At 34.6% G+C, this 6,000-nt stretch overlaps 1 long non-coding RNA gene across 2 annotated transcripts; it reads left to right on the top strand.

Annotated features, from left to right (window-relative positions):
• Positions 1–271: 271 nt before the first annotated feature.
• Positions 272–3,927, top strand: LOC120494016 (uncharacterized). Of its 2 annotated transcripts, none has more exons than XR_016169248.1 (6): positions 272–842; positions 1,360–1,404; positions 1,562–1,617; positions 2,925–3,030; positions 3,255–3,325; positions 3,757–3,927. It is a non-coding gene; the product is annotated as an uncharacterized LOC120494016 (long non-coding RNA). The 2 variants fall into 2 exon arrangements; XR_005625797.2 differs by having other exon boundaries at positions 2,889–3,030.
• Positions 3,928–6,000: the final 2,073 nt, after the last annotated feature.

Genomic DNA, 6,000 nt, shown 5'->3' with positions numbered 1-6,000 from the left:
TTCTTTATATCCACACATAAGTGCTATATACAAGAGTATCCTATACTGTAGCTCATGGCAGGATCTGGTCATTTGTAGCTCATCCACTCTAAACAATGCTGGGTTGTTTGAACCCAAATTTGGGTGAAATATGGACAAACCCAAATGTTTGGTTAAAAATGTAATTTCAAATTTTAACCCAAATTCAACTTTCACTTTCACTTTTTCAACTTTACATTTTTTTTAATTGCATTTTTAACCCAACATTTGGGTTTGTCCATGTTTGACCCAAAGCATTTTTAGAGTGTATAATATGTCACTATATTGCTCAAATAAATAAATAAATATTTATATACATATCAGAATGACTTAGTGGAAAAGAAGGAAATGTATAACAAAAGGGTTTGTTGTTTTTTCATTTTACCAAAAAGCCCTTTTTCCAATTTCAAGTCACTTTCCCATACACATCCACACATTCACCGATACATCCACCAAATGCAATGCAAATTGCAATGTTTTCTGTATTGTCTGAATGCAGTTTTTTTTTCTGGCTGAAAGGTCATTGCAGTCAAAAAAAAAAAAAAAAAAAGTGAATAGAACGTACATTCAAATAATCATCATCATCATCATCCCACCATCCCACCATCTATCTGAGCAATTCACAGTGGTTAATAAATTCGAATGCTGCTGCACTGCCGATTGGCCGCTACAGCGCCCCGAAGTTGATGACGTCACCCGCCTAACGCTTGACGTTATCCGTATCCGATGAGATGAAGTCAAGTTTCGCGCCGGAAGATAACGGCTGCGAGTAAAAATTGCGATTTCAGCATTGGAGATCCTCTAAGTCCTACTTATCACCAATCGTAAGTATTCCTAATTTTATATTTATTTGCAGGGTGGAAATTGCGGTGGCAGAGAAGTATAAACTTAGCATTTATTTTTTGCCAAACACACCTGTTTCAGCCCATAGACTTCCTATGTTGTTAGCTGGTGAGGTAACGTAACGATACTGTGGGTGCTAAAATAACTTAGCCGTTGATAAGATTCAATTTAGAATTAACGTGTAACGTATTTATTTGTTTCTTTCTGGAGGAATTCGTAAAGGGTTATCAAAAGTCATGGCCTAGAGAACATAACGTCATGAGAATAAATGATACTTCTCTGCCAACGGCTCAAGAAGGCAATCGGCTCCAGAAAAAAAAAAATACCTGTGGAGTTTGAATTTGGTCGAAATTGGTGAAAGAAAGAGCCGTATCAATGGGCTTGCCTTTACAGTTGCAGGAAATGTCTTTCAAATAGTAAACATTAACGTTAGGGCATTACTATTTTGATTAAGTGATTGTAATTGTTTTTTTTTTTCTTTATATAACCTCTTTCTAGAATTACCTCAAATGAAAAGTTACCTCGCCATTATTGCTCAAAAAGGTAAGTTCCTCTGATTTTGCTTTTTAAAATTGTTTCTCTAGCAGAGCTGTAGAGACTTGTGATGTTGGGCTGATTGATAGTGTTAATTATTTGATTTAAGTTATTTGCACTTTAATTTATTGAAGAGAATAACTTTTATTTTTCTTCTATGAACAAGACTGGAAGGAGTCCTGTTGAGGATTTAGATTCCTCCTCTTTTGAAAAGTGCAACCGGTGAGTAACCCCCTTGAATTTTTATTTATTTATTAACCTGTTAACTGTCACCCCCCTTTTTTGAATAGACATGAAAATGCACATTTCGAACTTAAATGGTTTTAATTCAAGAATGCTTTGGAATATAGACATATGATTGGTCTTGTTTTAAAGAAGACATTTGGCAGATTTTTGTAGAAGTGAAATAAATTAAGAAAGTGAAACAGAAAAAAAGTTATAGAAGTTTGAGTTTATGGAAATGTACAATGTAAAAATATTAATTATTCATATTTTACATAAAATATATATTTTCAAAACCTGGGCTACTCTAAAATGACAGAAAGATCAAAGCCAAAAATCTGAACAAGTTGTGTTTCAAATTTTAGGTTGATATCTCAAAAAATGAGCTTTCAGTAAGATTTTGTTTGAGCGCAGTACCAAACTTTTTCACTAGGGCACAATCAGACTCCATTACTGCCCATATAAGGGCGCCTGCATTTCCATTCGTGTTTTGAGTGATATGAACCATTATTTTCACAATTTTCATACAATTTCTGAAGTAGAGATCCTATTCAGAAGTAGCATGGGAAGTTTGGCAGATTTTGATATGAATTGAACCTCTAAGAAACACATACAAAGAACACGCATGTAAGTCATAGCTAGCTGCATGCCACGTCACAAATGGTGAATTTATTATTTTTTTCTTGATATTTCAAACTTTTCAGACCTTTTTTTTCCAAAATAATTGAATGGATTCTATCTTTTGAACTTTTGGCATGAAAACAAACTGAGGTATCTACCATTTTTTCATGATTTTTCATGTTTACTGCTATTTTAAAATAAAGGTCTGAACACGCCTTATGAGTATGAAAATATTCTTGTTTTATATTGATAAATTATGGCTCCTCTGTAATATATTTTGAAAATCAGTCACCAAATATGGAAACTAGAGATTGTAAGCTTTCAAATGATATATAGTTTGTCAATATTATTTAAGGTATTTACTAAGATATTATTGTTTTAAAAATATAGTGGCAAACGTCCCACCTGTGGGACGGTGACAGTAATAAATATCCCCATCCCCACCCCGACACCCTATCCTCCTCCTCCTCTCCTTTAAGAACATTTAGGGCAATTATTAATTTGTTTCATATTATTATTTTGTGTAATATTATTATTTTGTTTCTTTATCAATAATCTGCATTCATACATAAAAACATATAAACTATTGGGAAGCTAAGCATAAGAATCAATATGAAACAATGCCAATAAATGAATAAATTATTTTTCAGATTGAAGTTATAAAGGGCTCTGGGGTGTTTTGCCAGGCAGAAGTGTGGAAAGCAGCCCTCCTTGCCACCTCTGCTACTGCCATGTGGAATCTGCTGCTGGGCACATTTGATCTGGAGACTTTGCTGAAAAACAACCTGAATGGTACAAAACATTCTCCTAATCTCTTCTGTCCGTAAAAAACAATTAATATTCTGTGGAATAAATTATGTTTGTGTGCGGGCATACCATCGCTTTTTTACTTGCCATTTTTGTATTTCCTTGCACCTCAAGAAAATGTGATGTGTATATAAAAAAGTATTGCTTTCACAAGCTTCATTTTAACCCCCTTTTATAATAATTTTGAAATTTTACTTTCAAATTTTAAGGTGGGAAGCCAACCAGAGGGGATGGGGAGCAGCTGGTCGCCCTTGACCAAATTAAAAAGGCATCATTATTGGTGAGTAAATGTATAAAAGTTTTGTTTTCCCTTCTCAACGCATTAGGATTTTATAAGTTCACCACTTTAACCATAGCCTACTTGTATCAATGTTTATTAGGCATCAATTGAGACTGTATAAGGGATTATTGTTACTATATCTACTTGGAACCTATAATACTAATTCATCGCTTGCTCAGTTCTTGATCCTAACTTTCCTTTTCTTAAGCCACGTTTCAGATTTTTCAGAATCTTCAGAATCTTCCAATTGACATGTTTACATGACGCATTTTTTAAAATGATCAACCTTTTATCAAAAAATATGTGTCCGATCACATCTGTACTGTAAGCACTTTGGGTTCCTGATGAAGTACTATATTCTTCTTCTTCTTCTTCTTCTTCTTCTTATTATTATTATTATTATAGTGTCTTATTATTTTAATCTTCTCTAGATGCTACATTGAAGAAGTGTCCGTCAGCCAGCCGAGGGGAGGTGGGCACGTCTATCAATTCAAAGCTCATGGAGCTGAGAAGATCAAAAAGATTTTTTTTCTATCCAGTTTTTTTGTCTTATTTTTGTTTTTGTACTATTTGATCTTAAGTAAATAAATAATCTAAATGCATACATTTTGGACTATTATTTATGTTGCCTAGTAGCTATGGATTTTAATAATTATTCTAATATAGGTAAACATGTGGGTGCATGTATAAATGCACCTATATGTGCACATATATGCGTACATACATGTACATATATAGGTTCATATATGCACAAATATATGCACCTATATGTGTACATATATGCGTGCATACATGTTCATATATGCACCTATATGTGTACATATATGTGTGCATACATGTACCTATATAGGTGCGTATATATGTGTACATATATGCACGTATATATGTACATATATGTGCATATATGTACATATAATATAGGAAAACGGCCAATTTTATATATGTCACATATATTAAAAACATATATCAAAACCTATATTAAAACATATATGTTTATATAGGTTTTTTCCATGTGGGCAGCGTCCATGGTAAGCCCAAACACCGAAGACCTGGCAGCTGGTGAACATAACACACTCGACAAGCCACAGAAATATGGTCATGCCCTTTCCTGCATATACGGAGGGGTTGATGTAAATGTATGGGTTAGTGACGTCTAAAACCCAGCTGTAGTCCCAGTCGAGTCGTTTTTTTAGGCATTAAACTTCCCGATTTTTAAAAGATGATGTGATAACTGTGATGATAACTTTAACTGCTAACTTTGCAGATAATGTTCATGCACCAACAGCAACATTACACAGTATTTAAAATGAAAAAAAGTGAAACAGCAATCAACCACCCCTTTAAAAATTCAAAAACCAAATTACACTTGACGAAACAATCAAACAATACTGTGGCGAACAGGACGGCCGAGGGATGTGAGAAACAACACGCTAGTAATCAAAATATCAGGTGTACCCCCCGGCCTGATGGGCGTATGTGGCAAACAGGACGGCCGAGGGATGTGAGAAAATGTTGTGAGGCCGGTGGTGCGATTGCTAATACGCAGCACCTGTGAAGCACACCGGTCTCACATCTCTCACGGAGGAGCAGAAGCATAAAGGGGGAGCGACGACGGGGATAACTGAGAGAGGAACAGGCCTGCTTTTGTTTGTATTTTGTTATATTTTATTTTGGTCTTACAACAGAGGGCATTCAAATTTCAAGTTCAAGTTTCACTTAAACGAACTTCACGAACATGATGATGAAGGCAAAGGTTATCTTTAATAAATCCACAGGAAGATAAATCACACAAAGAGTCTTAGAACACGTATATCAAAGACAAGACCCGACAGCAAATAGATAAACACAGAGGACTTAAATATACAAGCAAATGGGGATAATTAATGACATACACCTAAACAAAATGACAACTAATCAGAAACCTTGACAAATAATTCAACCTTACCTTGCTTACCTTGAGGTTGTGAGCTTCTACAAACCGCTTTTTAGATGTGGGGCAATGTTATAATTTCTGTCTGTTTTTTGGTATGATCTTTATGTTTGTATTTGGTTATGTTTGTTTGTTTTTTGTAGTTATGATATTTTTGTATTTGTTTCAGTTCCTGTTTTCTTGTGCCATTTTTTAATCCCATTGTAGTTTTTTTATTATTATTTTGACTATCCTATTATTGTTCCCATGTGTCTGTTTCCTTGTGCCATTTTGTAGTCTCCCTGTAGTTTTACCCTTGTAGCTTATATTGTTTGTGTATTGTTGTTGTTAAATTGTGTCTTGTTTTCCAGCCAAGCTCTTTTGTTTTTTCTTGTTTTGTTTGCAATTTGGGTAATATTTTCATCCGATGTCCCTGTTTCCTGCTTTCTTGTTTTGGTCTTATCTTTATTATTGTTACTATTATTTATTTCTTTTTTTTAAAGATTTAGAGCCTCTGCCTGCCTTCCTTTGCTCCAGCATGCCCGTTACAACAAAAGGGGATTATCACGCTGATACGTAGGACTTCCGGATTCAGTGATCTTTGTGCACTGCCACTTCCGTAGAATCACAGATCTCGCTGGCGAACTGATGAAGGACTACACTAAGTTTATTTATACGGCATCCCTAGTAAATTAGTCTGATTCACTAAAGTGCCGGCTGCAAACAAACGTGCTACCTTGTTTTATTTTAAAGTTTTAATCCAGTT

Source organism: Pimephales promelas, chromosome 7 (assembly GCF_988280905.1).
Source record: "Pimephales promelas chromosome 7, fPimPro1.hap1.1, whole genome shotgun sequence".
In the NCBI taxonomy this organism is placed as follows: Eukaryota; Metazoa; Chordata; class Actinopteri; order Cypriniformes; family Leuciscidae; genus Pimephales; species Pimephales promelas.
This window is presented reverse-complemented; position numbering and strand designations above follow the sequence as displayed.